This window comes from Loxodonta africana, chromosome 1 (genome assembly GCF_030014295.1).
Source record: "Loxodonta africana isolate mLoxAfr1 chromosome 1, mLoxAfr1.hap2, whole genome shotgun sequence".
NCBI lineage: Eukaryota > Metazoa > Chordata > Mammalia > Proboscidea > Elephantidae > Loxodonta > Loxodonta africana.
The window spans coordinates 58184676-58206548 of NC_087342.1; positions in this window are offsets into that span (position 1 = coordinate 58184676).

Consider the following 21873-nt stretch of genomic DNA (forward strand, 5'->3'; position numbering starts at 1 on the left):
TGTTAATTTTCCTGGGTGAATAACAGTATTGTGGTTAAGTAGAAGAATATCCCTTTTCTTAGGAGACAGACTAAAGAATTAGATGAGGGAAGTGTTATGATGTCTGCCGTATACTTTCAGACGATTTACCAAAAAATAGGCATAATTATATACAGAGAGAGAGATAACACAAGTGTGGCAAAATTTTAACACTTGGTAAATCTAGGAGAATGGCACGTGGCTGTTCAATGTACCATTCTTTCAAATTTCCCACAGATTTGAAAATTCTCAAAATATTTTTGAGAAAAAAAGACACATCAAAAATTTTAGGAGATAGAGACATGAATTTCTAACAGCAATACTTTCCTTTGTGCTCTAGATTTAAACATCCAACTGCCTACTTAGCTTTTCCTTTGGATGTTTCTTTTGGATGCTGTCTTAGTTACCTAGTGCTGCTATAACACAAATACCACATAGTCGTAACCTTAAAGAACAAAAATTTTCTTCTCACTCTTCAGGAGGTTCAAAATCTAACTCAGGGTCTCAGCCACGTTGGTTCCTTTTGTGAGCCTCTCTCCCATTTCTGGTGTCTGCAAGGGATTTTTGGCATTCCTTGGTGTCTGTCTTCCCTCTATGAATGTCCCTGTGTCTATTCTTCTCTTTTTATAACTCAGAAGTGATTAGGTTTAGGATCCACCCTACACTGGTATGACTTCAACTGAAGATTACACTACATTAGATTACATTTTGGAGAGTGATTATATTTCCTGTAAGGTAATTACAGTAACCAAAAACCAAGCCCACTGCCATTGAGTCAATTCCAACTCATAGTGACCCTATAGGACAGAGCCAGAACTGCCCCATAGAGTTTCCAAGGAGCAGCTGGTAGATTCGAACTGCCGACCTCTTGGTTAGCAGCTATAGTACTTAACCACTATGACGCCAGGGTTTCCAATGTAATTACGTTGTATTACATTACGTTACATCACAGAAGGTAATCTGCTCTACCCAAAGCCAATTGATCTAATTGCATGTAACTACTTCATGGTCCCCCACGTGTCTGTCAGTTTGTCGTACTGTGGGAGCTTGTGTGTTGCTGTGATGCTGGAAGCTATGCCACCGGTATTCAGATACAAGCAGGGTCACCCATGGACGAGAGGTTTCAGCTGAGCTTCCAGACTAAGACAGACTAGGAAGAAGGACCCGGCAGTCTACTTCTGAAAAGCCTTGCCAGTGAAAACCTTATGAATAGCAGTGGAACAATGTCTGATATAGTGCTGGAAGATGAGCCCCCCAGGTTGGAAGGCACTCAAAAGATGACTGGGGAAGAGCTGCCTCCTCAAAGTAGAGTCGACCTTGATGACATGGATGGAGTAAAGCTTTTGGGACCTTCATTTGCTGATGTGGCATGACTCAAAATGAGAAGAAACAGCTGCAAACATCCATTAATAATTGGAACCTGGAATGTGCCAAGTATGAATCTAGGAAAATCAGAAATTGTCAAAAATGAAATGGAACACATAAACATCGATATCCTAGGCATTAGTAAGCTGAAATGGACTGGTATTGGCCATTTTGAATCAGACAATCATATAGTCTACTATGATGGGAATGACAACTCAAAGAGGAATGGTGTTGCATTCATCGTCAAAAAGAATGTTTCAAGATCTATCCTGAAGTACAACACTGTCAGTGATAGGATAATATCCATACGCCTACAAGGAAGACCAGTTAGTATGACTATTATTCAAATTTACACACCAAACACTAGGGCCAAAGATGAAGAAATAGATTTTTATCAGCTATTACACTCTGAAATTGGTCGAACATGCAATTAAGATGCATTGAGAATTACTGGCAATTGGAATGCAAAAGTTGGAAACAAAGAAGAAGGATCAGTAGTTGGAAAATACGGCCTTGGTGATAGAAACAATGCCGGAGATTGAATGATAGAATTTTGAAAGACCAGCGATTTCTTCATTGCAAATACCTTCTTTCACCAACATAAACAGCAACTATACACATGGACCTCACCAGATGGAACACACAGAAATCAAATTGATTACATGTGTGGAAAGAGACGATGGAAAAGCTCAATATCATCAGTGAGAACAAGGCCAGGGGCCGACTGTGGAACAGACCATCAATTGCTCATATGCAAGTTGAAGCTGAAACTGAAGAAAATCAGAGCAAATCCACGAGAGCCAAAATATGACCTTGAGTATATCTCACCTGAATTTAGAGACCATCTGAAGAATAGATTTGACGCATTGAACACTAGTGACCGCAGACCAGATGAGCTGTGACATGACATCAAGGATATCATCCATGAAGAAAGCAAAAGGTCACTGAAAAGACAGGAAAGAAAGAAAAGACCAAGATGGATATCAGAGGAGATTCTGAAACTTGCTGTTGAGCATTGAGCAGCTAAAGCAAAAGGAACAGATGAGGTAAAAGAACCGAACAAAAGATTTCAAAGGGCCTCTCGAGAAGACAAAGTAAAGTATTATGATGACATGTGCAAAAAGCTGGACATGGAAAACCAAAACGGAAGAACACACTTAATGTTTCTCAAGCTGAAAGAACTGAAGAAAAAATTCAAGCCTTGAGCTGCAATAGTGAAGGATTCCATGGGGAAAATATTAAATGACGCAGGAAGCATCAAAGGAAGATGGAAGGAATACACAGGGTCATTATACCAAAAAGAATTAGTCAATGTTCAACCATCTCAAGAGGTGGCATATGATCAGGAACCGACGCTACTGAAGGAAGAAGTCCAAGCTGCTCTGAAGGCATTGGCGAAAAACAAGACTCCAGGAATTGATGGAATATTAATTGAGATGTTTCAACAAACAGATGGAGCGCTGGAGGTGCTCACTCGTCTATGCCAAGAAATATGGAAGACAGCTTCCTGGCCAACTGACTGGAAGAGATCCATATTTATGCCTATTCCCAAGAAATGTGATCCAACCAAATGTGGAAATAACAGAACAATATCATTAATATCCCACGCAAGCAAAATTTTGCTGAAGATCATTCAAAAATGGCTGTAGCAGTATATCGACAGGGAGCTGCCAGATATTCAGGCCGGTTTCAGAAGAGGACGTGGAACCAGGGATATCATTGCTGATGTCAGATGGATCCTAGCTGAAAGCAGAGAATACCAGAAGGATGTTTTCCTGCGTTTTATTGACTATGCAAAGGCTTTCGACTGTGTGGATCACAACAAACTATGGATAACACTGCGGAGAATGGGAATTCCGGAACACTTAATTGTGCTCGTGAGGAACCTTTACATAGATCAAGAAGCAGTTGTTTGGACAGGACAAGGGCATACTGATTGGTTTAAAGTCAAGAAAGGTGTGCATCAGGGTTGTATTCTTTCACTATACCTATTCAGTCTGTATGCTGAACAAGTAAGCCAAGAAGCTGGACTATATGAAGAAGAACGGGGCATCGGGATTGGAGGAAGACTCATTAACAACCTGCGTTATGCAGATGACACAACCTTGCTTGCTGAAAGTGAAGAGGACTTGAAGCACTTACTGATGAAGATCAAAGACCATAGCCTTCAATATGGATTACACCTCAACATAAAGAAAACAAAAATCCTCACAACTGGACCAATGAGCAATATCATGATAAACAGAGAAAAGATTGAAGTTGTCAAGGATTTCATTTTACTTGGATCCACAATCAACAGCCATGGAAGCAGCAGTCAAGAAATCAAAAGATGCATCGCATTGGGCAAATCTTCTGCAAAGGACCTCTTCAAAGTGTTGAAGAGCAAAGATGTCACCCTGAAGACTAAGGTGTGCCTGACCCAAGCCATGGTATTTTCAATTGCATCATATGCATGTGAAAGCTGGACAATGAATAAGGAAGACCGAAGAAGAACTGATGCCTTTGAATTGTGGTGTTGGCGAAGAATATTGAATATACCATTGACTACCAAAAGAACGAACAAATCTGTCTTGGAAGAAGTGCGGCCAGAATGCTCCTTAGAGGCAAGGATGGCAAGACTGCGTCTCACATACTTTGGACATGTTGTCAGGAGGGATCAGTCTCTGGAGAAGAACATCATGCTTGGCAGAGTACAGGGTTAGCAGAAAAGAGGAAGCTCCCCGAAGACGTGGATTGACACAGTGGCTGCAACAATGAGCTCAAGCATAACAATGATTGTAAGGATGGCTCAGGACCAGACAGTGTTTTGTTCTGTTGTGCATAGGATTGCTATGAGTCAGAACGGACTCGACGGCACCTAACAACAACACTTCATGGCAGCAATTAGACTAGTGTTTGCCCAAACAACTGGGAACCAAAGTCTAGCCAAATTAACACGTAAAATTGACCATCACAAGTATCCAAAGGCACCTTAAACTCAAGAAGTTCAGAACCGAATTTCTTGATTCCCATAACCCTCATCCCTAGCAAAGTCTTCCACTGTTTCTGTCTTCAGTGAAAGACACCAGCATTCATCCAGAAATACAAGCTCTCATCCACAAACCTCTCCACCCCACTACCTTCCAATTAATCACAAAGCCCTGTTGATTTCACCGTCTAAATACCTCATTAATGTCCACTTCTCTTCACACTCATTACCATGATCCCAGTCCAGTCACCATTATCTTTCTGACTTCTACCATAAACTACTCTGATGTCATATAGTCTAGTAACCCTTCAAAACATCCTCCACATAGAGTGATTTTTTGAAATACAAATCTGATCATGTCCTTCCTTAGCTTCTCATTTCTGCTAAGTTAAAAGACAAAGTTCTTTCATGGAACCTACAGGCCTCTGCATGGTCTGGCCCTTATCTATCTCTCGTGCCTCATTTATCAACAACTTCTTGCTATCTCTGCTCCAATCTCACCTCAAAGTCGTTTTCTCATGCTTATCCCTCTGCCTGGAATGCTCCATATCAATTATCTATTGCCGTATAACAATCCTCATCAAAACTTAGTGGCTTAAAACAATTACAGTTTTATTTGTTCCCAGTTCTGTGGTTCAACAATTTGAATTGGGCTCAGCTTGGAGATTCTTCTGCTGGTCCTGCCTGAAGTTACTCATGTGAACTACAGTTATTTGGCTGCTTGATTGGGGCTGATTGGTCTAAGTTGGCCTCACTCATCTGTCTGGTGGTTTGTTGGTTCTGGCTCTCCTAATTGGAATCCAGTTCAGTAATAAGTAACTCTATAGGGCATGTATTATGGATTAAATCATGTCCCCTCAAAATATGTGTTGGAATCCTAACCCCTATACCTCTAGGTGTAATCCTGTTTGGAAATAGGGGTTTCTTTGTTATGTTACTTAGATAATATCTAAGTAGGATGGGTTCTAAATCTAATAACATTTTTATAACTTCTGAGTTATAAAAAGAACAGATTAGACAGAAAGACATGCACATACAAGGGCGAGGGAGGGGGGAGACAGGCAGCATGTGAGGATCATCTACAAGGCAAGGAACCAAGGAACACCCAGGATTACTTACAAGGAAGGAGTTAGTCGACATAGTCAACACCCTGACTTAGACTTTTAACCTCCAGAACTGTGAGAAAATTAATTTCTGTTCTTTAAAGCCACGTACTTGTAGTGTTTTGGTTACAACAGCACTAGGAAAGTAAGACAGCATGGGATCGAATATTACTGTGAGGAATTCTGTAGACACACCTGAAACTATAAATTGTTTGTTCTGACCACACAAAATGGCTTACCTTTGAGTTCAGCTTGGAAGGTAGTGTTGGTGTGTGTATAGGAGAGATGCTTACCTGCTCTTCCTGGGAAAAACATGAAATCTTGATCCTTTTCGTAGTTATCTAATGCTGCTATAACAGAAATACCACAAGCAGATGGCTTTAACAAACAGAAATTAATTTTCTTGCAGTCTAGGAGGTTAGAAGTCTGAATTCAGGGCACTGGCTTTAGAGGAAGGCTTTTTCTCTCTGTCAGCTCTGGAGGAAGATCCTTGTCCCTTCAGCTTGTTTCCTGACTCCTTGGAGATCTCTGTGTGGCTTGGCATCCCTCTTCCCCCATCTCTGCTGCTCTCTCTTGTTTAACCTGTTTTATATTTCAAAAGAGATTGACCCAAGACATACCCTACACACTAATCCTGCCTCATTAACATAACAAAGACAACCCATTCCCAAATGGGATTATACCACAGGCACAGAGGTTAGGATTTATAACACATATTTTGGGGACATAATTCAATCCATAGTGGTCTTCATATAAATTGCTATTGATTGATGCTTATTTTTTTTAATCAGCAGGGACTAAGGCATTGCCTCTACAATCGTGATTAGACAAAAGATTTTTGCTAATCCGTTTGGGAACAAATTGTGATAATACAACCGATTTTTTAAAATATATATTTAATTTTATTTTTGGCAAAATATACACAGCAAAATCCACTCAATTTCACAATTTCTAGACATAAATGATCAATGACATTGGTTACATTCTTCACATTATGAGAACATTCTCTTAATTTCTGTTCTAGTTGTTTCACTTCCATTTACTTAATCTCTCTGCCCCTCAATCTTCTTATCTATGCTTTAAAATAGCTGTTGATTCTTTGGTCTTATACAGTTGTTTTTTTTTTTTTTTAATGCAATACTCAAGGTGACAATCTCTACTCTTTGGGCTAAACTGTTACTTATTTTAAAAGGTTACTTCAGGGGATAATTTCAATTGGAGGTTTGAAGTGCAACTCAGGGTCATAGTCTTGGGGTCTCCTCCAGCCTCAGTGTGTCTAATAAGTCTGGATTCTTTAAGAATTTGAAGTTCTGTTCTACTAATTTTTGCCCTTTTTATCAGGATTGATTTATTGTGCTCCTGCTTTGAATATTCAGTAGTGATAACCAGGAACCATTTAGTGCTTCCTGTCTCAAGGTGAAGGAGGAAGTGGTTCCTGTAGACAGTCCTGTAGTCCAGGTCCTTCTCTGATTCTTGGATTTCCTTCTTTCTCTTTTGTTCCAGATGAATAAAGACCAATAATTGTATCATACATGGCTGCTCATAAGCCTTTATGACCCCAGCCACTACTCGTCATACTGGGAGGTAGAATGTAAAGAACTGTATTATGCCAATTGACTGGATTGTCCCATGAGACCATGGCCCTAAGCCCCAAACCAAGAGAACTATTGCTATGAGGTAACTGTTTATATCTAATTAGTATCAGCATCTGTAGCTGCCCTCCCCACTTTTTTTTCCCTGGGTTGTTGTTTACAACTGATTTTTAAATGTTCTCCTCCAAAAAAAAAAAACCATTGTCGCCGAGTTGATTCCAATTCATAGCGACCCTATAGGACAGAGAACTGCCCCATAGAGTTTCCAAGGAGCACCTGGCGGATTTGAACTGCCGACCTTTAGGTTAGCAGTCATAGCACTTAACCACTATGCCACCAGGGTTTCCCCTCCAAAGAAAGGCCTGGCGATCTTCCAAAAAACCAGCCCCTGATAACGTTAGGGAGTGCGTGGTGTCACCACGAGTCAGAGTGGACTTGATGGCAACTGATTTAGTAAAGCTCTGGGCACTTCTGGGCACAGTGACTGGTGCCCAGTAAACTTAAGTGTTTTTATCATCTTGTTATAATAGCAACATATATGTTTACCATATTATATGTTTACCAAGCCAAAACGAAACCCAGTGTGGTGAGTTGATTCTGACTCATAGAGACCCTATAGGACAGAGTAGAACTGCCCCATAGAGTTTCCAAGGAGCACCTGGCAGATTCAATCTGCCCACCATTTAGTCGGCAGCTGTAGCACTTAACCACTATCCCCTTTCCGATGTTTAGGAAGTTACAATTAATAATAGCGATATATTATTATGTGACTAGAAAGTTAGACCCGCTAGAGCTGTTGGGGTCACAATTACTGGTAGCAGCCCTGTGTATTGCATCTAATGTTAACTAGATCCATTCCTCATACCAGGTTTTCTTTGTCTCTAAGAATCACTTCTTTTAACACACTGATTCAAAGAACGGTGAGAATTCTTAAACAATGGAAGCTCTAATTTATGACTGTCCTCTAGAAACTGAAATCCAAATCACAATGTTCGAAACCGAAGAATCAGTAATCTAAGATGTCTCTCAAGTAGTTTTGTTGCTCTTGCCTTCTCCCCCGACTTCCGCCAATAATTCTACTGCTCCAAAGTTATGTAGCTATAACTTTTTTTTTTTTAAAGGCATTAATAAAGCAGGAAAGGTTTTAATCTCCACAGAGACTGTAGGAAGACTCAAAGAAGACCTGTGAACTGTCATGGTCGTTTAACACTAGCACAGACAAGGAAGGAGAGTTTGCACCTTCTCCATCCCCAGAAAGCACTAAAAATAGATAGGCTGGATCACCATATGCCTTGGATGATTTATGGTTTTAGATGTCCTGGGGCAGAGATTTTGACCACACCTCTTGAAATATCTTCTAGCATTAATATTCTAATAAAAATTTAAAACGGACCACAAAAGTGGGGGTAAATTGTATTTTTGTCATATTTCTGTATACATAAATATAAAAGCATAGCCAGATTCACAAGTCAAATTTGTCTCCAAGCCTGAGTGGGGTAAAGCAAGGGCAGGACTTTTACTGTTGATTAATTGGGGAACAAAGAGGAAAAATAGCCCCCTTTGTCTACTTCTCTAATATGTTTTCATAAAAGTCTTAAAGACAGATCCAACATAAGTACTTTTTTAAGACACAATATCCAAGATTGTGAGAAGGAGTCCCAAATAGGCTCAGGGAAAACAATAGCATTCTATACACTTTATTTGCATAGAAATGTGTCAGTGCTACCTTAAAAAAAGCTTCGAAAATACAACAAATACCCATAAGACTCATCAATTTAAGGCCATTCATGAAATACAAAACACCCAGACTAGCAGTATTGAGACAGACTTCATAATTACTCTGGTATGGAAATGACATCCAGAAGAAAAAAAAATCATAAAGCATTTCAGAATCTTAAACAGCCTAATAAGTGAATTTAATTAGTTTTTGTCCTTATTTCAGGGAGAGTCACTTGAAACACAAGGATAGAAATGAAGCACCTTGTTGAGTATCTTTACATCATGAAAGTTTTTTCACTGCTTGTGAAACACATCTCTAAAGTGCCTTATTCAGAAAAAGCTGGAGGCGAAGGAGAAAACAGAAAATACCAACTGATTTGGAAGCTCTCTGCTTACATGCATTGCTGGGCTTCTGATGTTGCTTCTCTTCCATTAAACAGTCAATCAGGCAATACACAATATGGGGGAAGCAAGCAAAACATGACCAAAGCATGGAAGGACACCGAGAGGAGCACAAGAACAAAGGGCAACAATGGTAATTACCATAGCATAGACAATCCTGAACAATAGTATTAACAAACACTAATTCACTAATGGATGCTTAGATATAGATGTGCCAAGAGGTGTGGGATGGTATAAGGGAGCACTCCACCTGCAGATATAGGTTTGGTGGTAAATATTTCTACATAGTTTTTTTTTTTTAACTGTAGGTGCTACTTATATATTAATATAGACAACAGAGCACACAAAGGCCACAGTCAGGGCAACTTCTTAGACATAACCAAAGACCTCGAGGGAAGAAGTTCCTAGGCTCAAAGGCAAAGGACCAAAGACTCGGGGATTATCTACATCAATTGGCACAATGCAGTTCGTAAAGACAAAGTTCTGCATCCTACCTTGGGGAGTAGTGTCTGGAGTCTTAAAAGCTGGCTAATGAACATATAAGATACAACAATTGGTCTCTTACCATCCAGAGGAAAGGAGAGTGAAGAAAACCAAAGACTCAAGGGAGCAATTAGTCCAAAGGAGAATGGACCACATGAACCACAGCCCACACGACCCTGAGACCAGAAGAACTAGATGGTGCCCAACTACCACTACGGACTGCTCTGACTAGGATCACAACAAAGGGTCCCAGCAGAGCAGGAGAAGAATTGTAAAACAAAAAGTCAAATTCACAGAAAAGACCAGACTTACTGGTCTGACAGAGACTGGAGGAACCCCTGAGGCTATGGCCCTAAGACACCCTTCTGAACTGTAGTGGAAGCCATTCTCAGAGACCACCTTTCAGCCAAACCATAGACAGGCTCATAATTTAAACGATAACACTTGAGAGGAAAGTACTCCTTAGAACAATCAATTACAGGAGATCAAAAGGGCAACATTTGACCAAAAGCAAAGATGAGAAGGCAGGAAGCTGTGGAAAACCAGGATGAAAGGAAAAAGGGAACCTAGGATGGAAATGGGGAGAGTGCTGACACATTGTGTGGAATGAAATTGATGTCATGGAACGAACTATCAAATGAGAAACTAATTTGCTCCGCAAACTTTCACCTAACGTACAATCAAAAAAAAAAAAGTCGGTTGATACTTTATTTAAATAACTTAGTTTATTTTTTGTTGTTGAAAATACACAGCAGAACATGCCCTCTCAATAATTTCTACATATACAATTCAGTGACATCGATTACTTTCTTCAAGTTGTGTAACCAATATGATATCTATTGAGCATCTACACACTGATACAGGCCCTGTGGGTTAAGCAGAAAAATCTAGGGCAAAAGATAAAATCTTTGCCCTCAAGAAGTTGGAGGAGGACAGGTATAAAACAACTTTAAAGTATTTAAAATATTCACCTCAGTGCTATTTATGAAGGTAAAAAATGGAAACATCTTAATAATCCAATTACAGAAGTTTGTAAAAGCCAGGTGACCAACTCATCCTGGTTTGCCTGAGGACGTTCCATAAAAGTCCCACATCCCCAGAACACCCTCAGACTTAGGCAAACGAGAATGGATGGTCACCCTATGATGGAATCCTATGCAATATTCATTTTTTAAATATGTTAATAAAAATGTTTAATGATATGTGAAAATGTTTATAACAATGTTAAGCAACAAGAATAAAAAAGCAGAATTCAAAATTCTGTAACAACTCTAATCTTAATCGTGAAATTAAAAAAAAAGTTTTTATTAAAAAATCAACTGGTATGAAATATGCCATAGTGCGTAGTGGGACTATCGGTAATTTTCTTTTGTGCTTCTTTATAATTTAATGTACTTTCCGAATAGTCTAGCAATGAATACGTATTGCTTAATCAGGAAAGAAAACAAGGGAAAAACAAAGTAGTAAGTTTCTAGATGGAGATCAGTCACTTAAATTCCTAGTTCTTTTGTTCTTAGAGAATAATTAAAATAAGAACTTGTAGTAAGTACTTACTGTGTGCTGACCGTTGCTACTCATTTAACCATACTCCTTATAATAAAAATAATAAAAATAATAAAAAGTACAACGTAGGTACTACTATTACCACCAACTTCCCAGTGAAGGAACTAAGGCTCTCAGCGATGAAATGACAGTGGGAAAGTGGAGGAGCTAGGACTTGAATCTGAACTCTGAACCTTTGTGTGACTCTCCCTCAAGTAAACTTCTATTTCCCCCATATTGATCACTATGAGAGTCCCTCAAGTTGCTGATGTATGCAAATGAAAGACAAGCTTGAGGCGGAGTAGTGGTAAGTACATAGAAACTGAAGTCAAGAAAAGGGCAGTTATTAACAGGGAAAACAAATTTTGTGCAAGGAATAAAAACGAATCACGTTATACCATATGACTAAGTTATGATTAGTGTTTATGTAATAACGATAATGTACATGCTGAATATTGACCCGAAGTAAATTATAATAAAAACTATATTGGGAGAATGAGGAGGACTGGAAGTTTCTGTCCTGGGTGGGCTGAGAAAGAGGTATGGTCTCACTTCCCTATTAGGAAATCAACTGACAATTTCTAAAACTGAAAAGTAAAAAAGTAAGCATAGGCCTTGTTATCTAAAATTATGAAGATGAATACTGAAATAATCAACTGAAAATGTTGAAAGTGTCTGGGGAGTAGAAAATAGGTAGGGATGATCGGGGTTGCTGTTTTGAGTAGCAAGCCTTGTAGAATTTAGTGTGACTCTTGAAATTATGTACATGTATAATCTTGAAAACTAACAAATCTGTCTTGGAAGAAGTACAGCCAGAATGCTCCTTATAAGCAAGGATGGTAAGACTTCGTCTCACATACTTCGGACAGGCTATCAGGAGGGACCAGTCCCTGGAGAAGGATGTCGTGCTTCGTAAGGTAGAGGCTCTGCAAAAAAGAGGAAGACCCTCCACAAGATGGATTGACACAGAGGTGGCAACAATGGACTCAAACATAGCAATGATTGTCAGGATGGCACAGGACAGGGCAGCGTTTTATTCTGTTTTGTTGTACATAGGGCTACTATGAGTTGGAACCAACTCGACAGTACCTAACAACAGCATAACAACATAATCCTAATAAAAATGAATAAAAAATAACACAATTAACATTCATGTGTATATATTGTACTTGTGAGAATAATTCATAAAAAGTAGGATTTGAGGTTCAATGAGAATGCATATTTTAAATGTTGATACATATTATACAACTGTAATTCAGAAAGGTTAGATAAATTTAAACTACAATTTATAAAGACATTATGGTATCCATTTTCTTACTCCCTTGCCAATCTTTTGTCAATTTTTTTTATCTCTGGCAATATGATAGAATATAACATTTCATTTACATTCTTTAATTGCTAGTTAAAGAAAGTAATTTCCCTTGCTAATGAGTATACAAAATGAAATTATTATTGGTTTTTTCTATTTATTGTTTTGTGAGTGGCCAGTTTATGTATTTTGCCATTTTTTTTCTCTTGTGCTTTTTCTTATTGATCTGAAAAGAGTTCCTTGTGAATTATAGATATTAACCTTATATTTGTCATGTGCTTTGCAAAAAATTTTCCAAGTTTGTCCTTGGATTTTTGTCTATAGTGAAATTTTTTTCCATACAGAAGTTTTTGTTCTACGTGGACCATTTGTGTCATATTCAGAAAGGTTTTCTCTATCTCAAAGTTATCTTTCAATCATCCTTTTTTTATATTATTTTTCAAAGTTATATTTCTGATCCATTTGAATTCATGTTGATGATAAAAAAGTGCAATAGCGATAAATCATTCGTTTTGAATAAATTCTGAGTGTTTTAGCTTAGGGGAGCTTTCTGCTGTCTTGAATATGCAGCGAAAGCAAACGCTATGACTTCTAAAAAAAAAAAAATGACTTCTAGATTCCAATTTATTGTGTTTCCTCTATTTTTAGTTGAACTTAGATGTATCTTTCCTTATTTTTAATTTTTGATTGCATTTCAGTAGAAATCAGTTATTTTAAAATATGAATAAAAATTTTAATTACTTGAAACTAAACTGTGTCGATAATTTTCATCATCAGACTATGTGTTTATTTTACATGTTCTTGCTGTCATAGCTTTTGAAGTCTTCAGTACAGTAATGACATGATAGTGTTGAAAAGAAAGAAGGATTTTAGGTGCTTTTTTTTTTTTTTGGTCAGTATTTCGGGTGACTTCATCCTGTATGTTCTAGCTTCTACCAGTTATCGAGGGAGTGGAGAGGAAAAAAACGGGATCTTTGTAATACAATCTCTCTGCTCTAAACCATAACTTTCCGTGAAGAAATATTTGTAGAGTTTCCTCATATTAATGAACAAAAATAGTAGAAGCCTGTACTTATTTCTAATGTTCCCCATCTGGGTATGTGCTCTGGAGGACTGAATTGTGTTGTGAATCAATTAGAAATGCCCCAAAACATAAGCATGACTCCCTTCACAGACACATATATGCATGAAAGGGAAACTTAATGAGGTGATCTGTAGGCTTAAGGAAGACATGGCATTCTCTTAATAAGCCACAGCCTAGTAACTCCAAACAGGAAAAACATCCACTGGCAAATTTTTATAATCTTAATTGGACTTTGGGACAAAAATAAAGTATTTTTTGAAATGCAGTACGATGAAGCAGAAAAAGCATAATACTGTCCTGATTACTCCATTAACTTGTGACTAAAAGCAATTCAGTTTAGTTTAGTAAACATTCATAGGGTAACAATTACATACCAGACATTGTGCTAGGTACGTTGTTGTTAGTTGCCATCAAGTTGGTTCAGCTCATGGAGACCCCATGGGCAACAGAACAAAATGTTGCCCAATCCTGCACCATCTTCACAATCTTGGTATGCCCAAGTCCATTGTTGCGTATTTTGAGTGCCTTCCAACCTAGGGGATTCATCTTCCAGTACCATATTGGACAATATTCTGTTGTGATCCATAGGGTTCTTGTTGGCTGATTTTCAGAAATAGATCATCAGGTCTTTCTTCCTAGTCTGGAAGCTCCACTGAAACTTGTCCACCATGGGTGACCCTGTTGGTGTTTGAAATACCAGTGGTATAGCTTATAGCATCATAGTAATTCACAAGACACCACAGTACAACAAACTGACAAACAGGTCGTGGGTGCTAGGTATACTGACTGGGGTTATAAGAATGAATGTGGCATAATCTCTGACCTAAAGCATCTTATAGTTTGGGGGATTCCACTAATTTCAATATTTAGGGCAACTGCTATATTAGATGAATGCACAAAACCTATGGAGGTAGAGTGGTGAGGGTTTAGGGCAACCTGGGGCTTGGGGAAGGCTACTGGAGAAGCTGGTAGCTGAGTAAGAGTTCATCAGGGGACAGATGCATCAGCAAAGCCACCAGGTCAAAAAGTAATACAACATTCGCAGAGGATTACAAGAAGTTTGCTACTACTAGAGCAACAAAAGGGAGGAGTGACTTGGTGAGAAATGAATCTGGAAAGATACATCCTGAAGACTCTTATATGCCACATTTAGAATTTAATCTGTATGCAGTGAGGGTGAGCTAAGGAGGGTATGAGGCAAGGGAAGAATAATTAGCAAGTTGCCTCATGTCTCTGGGCACCAGTTTCCTTACCTGTAAAAAGAGGATATCTGGTGATCCAATTCCAAAAGAGTAGCCATTGAAAACCCTACGAAGCATGGTTCTGCTCTGACACACGTGAGATTGCCATGAGTTGGAATTGACAGCAACCAGTGGTGGTAGTATAGGAATAGATAGTTTCAAAATTCCTTTCATACTCAGAATTTTATAATTCCATAAACAGAAACACTCATAATTGATGTGCTTGCTTCGTTGATTATTTCTACACTTAGCCAGGACCTATACAGGGGTAGAAAATGGATATTCTAATAGGAAATGCGGAACTGTAACATTATAAGAATAAGAATTCAGGTCTAAAGTCAAATAAACTCTCTGCCCACATGATTTTCAGCGAGATATTTAATCTTTCTAAATTTCAATTTCCTTATCCATGAAACATGGCTAATATCCAGTTCACAAACTTTTTGAAAGATTAAATGAGGTGATATTTATAAGCACTATACTAATGAATGGAGCTCTGGTGGTGTAGTGGTTAAGAGCTCAGATGCTAACCAAAAGGTCGGCATTTCAAATCCACCAGCTGCTCCTTGGAAACCCTATGGGGCAGTTCTACCCTGTCCTATAGGGTTGCTGTAAGTCAGAATCAACTCGATGGCAATCGGTTTGGTTTTTCATATAGTAAACAAGACTCGCTTGGTTCAAATATTAGAAACTCAATTAAAAGCAGTTTAAGAAAAAGGAATTTGTTGGAGTCTGCAAACTGGGAAGTTAATGGATATGATGGCTTGAAAAGAGACAGGTGCTTACATGTGATCACCAGTTCTTGTTTTCTCTTTCTCTTCTCTTCATCTCCTGACTGGACTCCCAGAGTCTGTATATCAATCCCAGGGAAGAACCCTGACTGGACCTGCTTGAATCACGTGCCCACCCCCATTGCCAGGGTGACTAGTCAGACTTGAATCATGTGTCTCCCCGCAGGACCAGGATAAGAGCAGCACCTGTGGAAGTCACCCACACTTGAGGAGAGTTTTAAAGCATGTTTGTTGTTTTAGGTACAGGGAAATAACACATAGAAAAAAAGTCTACAGACGTATATCACAATATTTATTTCTAGTAGAATTGTGGTATTTTTATTTTTTGTTCGCTTCCTTACGCCTTTCTGTATTTTCCAAATATTCCACAAGGAAGAGTATTAGTTTGTGTCTTAGTTTCCTAGTGCTGCTGTAATAGAAATACCACAAGTGGATGGCTTTAACAAACCGAAATTTATTTTCTCACAGTTTAGGAGGCTAGAAGTACAAATTCAGGGCGCTGGCTCCAGGGGAAGGCTTTCTCTCTGTGTCAGCTCTGGGGGGAAGGTCCTTGTTTCTTCATCTTCTGTTTCCTGGTTCCTTGGAGATCTTCATGTGGTTTGGCATCTCTCTTCTCCCATCTCTGCTGACTTGCTTGCTTGTTTAATCTCTTTTATATCTTAAAAGAGGTTGACTCAAGGCATACCCTACATTAATCCTGCCTCATTCATATAAAAAAGACAACCCATTCCCAAACAGGAACATAAGCAGAGGCATATAGGTTACAATTTAAAACATACATTTTTGGGGGACACAATTTAATTCATAACACATTGGTAATGGGGGTTAAAATTACAAAATCTGATTAGAAAAAGAAAATGCATTGTTGATGAAACTAGGACCTCAACAGCCTTCATCAGGGAGACTGGGTATCTCCCAAACTGTGTGATGCGTACTAACCAGAACTGGTCGCCATCAATCAGCTTTGACTCGTGGTGATCCATGGGTTTGCAATTGCTAATTTTTTGGCAGTAGATCACCAGGCCTTTCTTCTGAGGCACCTCTGGGTAGGCTTTAACCTCCAACCTTTCAGTTAGCAGGCAAGCGTGTTAACCATTTGCACCATACAGGGGCTCCTATGAAGCCTACTAGATAGAATATAATGACATTTTTAAGTTATGATATGATTAGGTGTAATACCGTGAACCATGCTCCTACAGAATGAAAGGGAACAGAGGGAACCAACCAGTAAAGGCGGAAGGGGGTTTTGCTCAGCTCCAGAGAAAGGAATGCCAGTAAAATAATTTTGTTGACCAAGTCAGCATGCTACTCAAGGGGAAGTCCCAATTCTAAGGGGCTGATATTACTGATCCCCACAGAAATGTCCACGCACTAGGAAGTCAGGTGCTCCTTCTCCCCTTTGCTCTCACTCCCTACTGGCCAAGCACTCTTCCAAGCTGAGCCTTGGTCTCTTGGATGTATCTACTTACTCCGGAGATGGACAACCCTGGTTACACAGTAGGACAGAGTCCCCTGAAATCCACAAACTGGCATTTTGATTTTTTGTATAATTTTTTATATATTCAGGAAACTAGGGATAAACAAAATATGGTGCATGCATATAATGGAATATTGATCAGCCTTTAAGAAAAATGAAGTCCTGATACATGCTACAACGTAGATGAACCTTGAAAACATTATGCTAAGTGAAATAAGTCAGACATGAAAGAATGAACATTGTATAATCTTAGTTATATGAAATATCAAGAATTTGACAAATGTGTAAAGACCAAAGTTTATTAGTGGTTACCAGGGGCAGAAGAGAGGAGAGAAAGAGGAATAATTGCTGAGGGAATACTAAGATTCTTTTAAGAGTGATGGAAAAAATTGGAAATAGATCGAGGTGATGGTTGCACAACATGATGAATATAATTAATGTCACTGAATAACACATGTAAAAAATGTTGAAATAGAAAATATTTTGTTCTATAGAGAGAGAGAGAGCCCTAGTGGTGTAGTGGTTAAGCATTTGGCTGTTAACCAAAAGGTTAGCAGTTCGAATTCACCAGCCTCTCCTTGGAAACCCTACAGGGTGATTCTACTTAGTCCTATAGGGTAGCTATGAGTTGGAATCAACTCGACAGCAACAACAACAGGTTTGGTTCTTTGGAATGTGCTTACAGTATAGTACAAGATGGGGAGAGTAGAATGAAGTAAAACAGAAGAGGTTAAGTGGGGATTTGTTGGCACAGTGTGGATTATCCCACGTGAAAAGGAAAGCCATTATAAGGTTCCTTATCTTGGCTTCCCCAAGAAAGCAGAGCCTGAAACAAAAACTTAAATGTGCATGTAATTAACTTGGAATGATCCCAGGAAAGAGGAGAGATCAAGAGAGTAAGACAGGGAAGAAGGAAAAACCAACAGAAGCAACAGGGGTGTCATCCCCCTGGACCAACTAAGAAGCATACAGAATGCCTCCCAGAATTGTATCCACCGACAGTGGGACTGCTTATCTTTGGCTCCAGCTCCCTAGTGTCTGCATCATTGGAGGAGTCCCTGGTGTGCACAGGAGGTAGCTGTTGTCAGTAGGAATTGACTAGAACCCCTCCTGGGGCTGCCCACCTCCCACCCTGGCCCCCATCACAGCTAGAATCAGAAGTGAATCTGAGAGGACTGGAGGTCTCCAATATAGAAGGTTTGTGGCAGAGGAATAATGAGGTCCAATTTGTGTTTCTGAAAAGGATCACTCTGGCTGCTATGTGGAAAATAGATTTAAGGACTGCAGCTTAGAGATGGGAAACTAATAAGGATGTTATTGAAGTGGTCCTAGTGAGAAGATGATGGTGCTGTCAGAAGCTGACTTTCCAAATATCCCCAACACAAGGCAGACCTTTCAATGAGGAGGCTTGATTAAAATTGAGTAAGGATCATGATACAACAATTTAGGATTGCTGGAAATAGCAAGGCAAGGATATTGAAGCAAGATATTCAAAGAATCTTTGGGCATAAAATGTGTGTTGATGGGTCATATTGGAAATTTGATGAATCTTTCAGAAGATTCCTGTAATGAACAATTAAGCTATTTGCCTGGGCAAGTGACTTGCAGAATAGTAAAGTCATGCTAATGAGGACAACGGAATGGTAAAGTCATGTTAATGTAAATGATTAGCTCTAAGACGGGTAAATCCTTTCAGTCCTCACTATGTGGTGTCTAAGCTATGAGTGGGGTGTTGTTGCTCTGTGCCCTCCATTCAATTCCAACTCACAGCAACCCTGTATGACACAGTAGATTGCACCATAGGGTATCCTAGGCCGTAATTTTTATGGGAGCAGATCACCAGGTCTTTTCTCCTGAGGAGGAAAGCATGGTGCTTACCTTGCTTACCAGATCATTGGTAGTGAAATTGTTCGCTACAGATTAGTAAATAAGTACAAGTAAGCCCTGCTTACTTTGTTTACTGGGTCATCCGCCCCATCAGGGATTATAACTTTCAAAGAGGCTTTCATTCTGCAGAAAGGTGCTGTGGCGTTGGGAGACAGACAAATACCAGCCATACCTAGAAGCAGAATCTTTGATCTGGTGAAAAAATATGAAATTGTTCACTACAGATGATCTGGTAAGCAAGGTAAGCATGGTGCTTACCTTGCCTGTTGGATAATCTGCCCCTGCTGATCAATTATACATTATGGGATCCAGGTGCCTATATCTTTCTCTTTTGCCATCTTTACACGTAGTCTTTGTCTTCATCCTTGTGGCTTCAGGGTCATAAAATGGCTGCTGCTTCTTTAGGCTTGCAACCACATTTCAGGCAGGAAGGAGGAGGGGCAAAGGGCAAGCCAATTCCCTTTTATAGAGAAACTGAAAGCATTTCTAGAAGTCTTTACTCAACCAACTGTTCATTGGTCAGAACTATGACATGTGTATACCCATAACTCCAGGCGAGTCCAGAAAACAGGCCCATTGTTGCCCTGGATACCACTGGGGCATTATTGGTAAGGAAGAAGGAGGAATGGTTATTGCAGAAACAGCTAGTAATATGGGCCACCAACAGATTTAAAAAAAAAAAAAAAAAAGCCCATGAAGGAGACTGAGGGGTGGCAAGAAATGAAAAAGCAAATAAGAGGAGTATATGGCATCCCAAAAGGCAAAGGAGGAAACTCTTTTCATAAAAAGGGAGGGATCGACTGGGTCAAATATTTTTAAAAACCCAAAAAAGTGAGGGAGAAAAAAAAAAGTCCAGTGGATTTGGCAACATGGAGGTCACCACTAACACTGACATGAACAGTTTCTGAGACAAGGTGTACTCAGGAGCCCAACCGAAGTTCGCTGAGGAGACAATGAGATGTGAAGAATGTTGGCCTTATAAGAGGAAGCTGGTGGAGGAGAATGGGGGGTAAAAAGAGAAGCATGTTTTAGAACGGAAGACGTAATTGTCTGTCTCACTAAGTTTCTCGGAGGATACAACAGATATTAAACAGCTTTAATATCTATTTTGAAACATGAAGGTTCAGGGCACCATAACCTCATTTCTCCGCAAAGCTAAATAACATTGTGCACGAGCACGCTTTGGAGTCAGCAAGAGCTAGGTTTGAATCGTAATTCTGCCTCTAAGTAGCTATACGATCTTTTTTTTTTTCACTTTGGCAAAAATACACACAACATACGCCAGCTCGACCATTTCTATATGTACAGATCAATGCCATTGATTACATTCTTCACATTGTGTCACCGCATTATCTCTACCCATGTTGTTTCACCACCACTATTACTCTCTATGCCCCTTAAAGTTCTCATCTGTGCTTTAGAGTTACTGTTTTCAATTTGCTTCATATAGAGATGATTAACATTTTGCTCCTTTAAAGAGTCAACATTCTTTATTAATTGAGCTAAATTGTTGTGTTGTTTACAGATGGCTTCATGGGATAGCTTCCTTGGTTCGAGGTTTAAAGATTATTTGAGGACAATAGATTCAGGGGTCCCCTCACTCTCAATGAATCCAGTAAGTCTGGTTTCCATAGGAATTTGATGTTCTGTTCCACATTTTTGCTCCTTTTGATCAGGACCCATCTCTTGGGTCCCTGATCAAAACGTTCAGTAACGATAGCCAGTCACCGTTCGATTCTTCTGGTCTCATGGCAAAGGAGGTAGTAGTTCACAGAGGCAATTTGACCTGCAATCCTTTTCTTTCTCCAATTCCTAGGTCTCCTTCTTCTACTGCTCCAGGCCAATAGAGAACAGTTGCATCTTCAGTGGCCACTCCCAAGCTTTCAAGACCCCAATTAGCTGTGTGACCTTAAGCCAATTGCTTAACCTTTCTGAATCACAGTTTGATCATAAACAAGATGGGACAATTTTACTTACCTTATAAAGCTGTTGAAAGAATAGATGCATGTAAAGTGCCTATCATGGCACATAGTTAATCATCAGTAAATGGTAATAACATTCCTCCTTCAGACAAGTCTAGCATTTATATATCAAGGGTCTAAATGAACCTCCTGCAAGACGGAGCATAAACAACTCTTAATAACATTTATAATTTCCTTTGAGCCAAAACACAGAGACACAGTCAAACCCCATATAGCTGTGCTACATAGTACATACAATCCAAGTTACCCCTTAATGTTCCCCTATTTGTAACAGGGCAGAAAATCATGTACCTGCTTGTCTCTCTGAGGCTCAAAGTATAGCCAGAGGGCTGAGCAGCAGCTGAGCATCTGCTTCCTCCTTGAAGTTCAGGGTCAGCAGGAGGACAGGCCCGCAAGAACGCTCACAAGGGGAGGGAGTTCTTAGCAAGGCAGATGTACTAACACATACTAAGAGAGGAAATATGTGTATGTGCGTAGATGATAAAGTATGTATTTCGATAGCCCTCATATTCAATGTGAGCTAACTTCATGTTACTATTACTTTATAATAAACTATATGGTGTTTACCTTTATTACGGTTAAGCTCTTTTTCTGTCTGAAATGGCATGTGGAGAAATGGGTCAATCAGAGTAAGAGGATAGGAAGGCTTTTGTAGGGTGAAATGAGAGGTTCTAACTTCTATCCTATACGCCACACTGAATGATTTTCCTGGCTTTTATTGAATTACACAGGATTGATGAAGATACTATTGCTTTGGGGGCTTTAGGAAAGGGAGCAGGGGCTTTTCTAGCAATCTTACTCTTTGCCAGACACTGGGCAGAGCAGCTGAAAGAGCACAAGTGCTGGTTCAAATACCAGCCAGCTCCACCATTGAGTATCTAGGTGACCTCAGGAAAGTTTCTTAACCTTT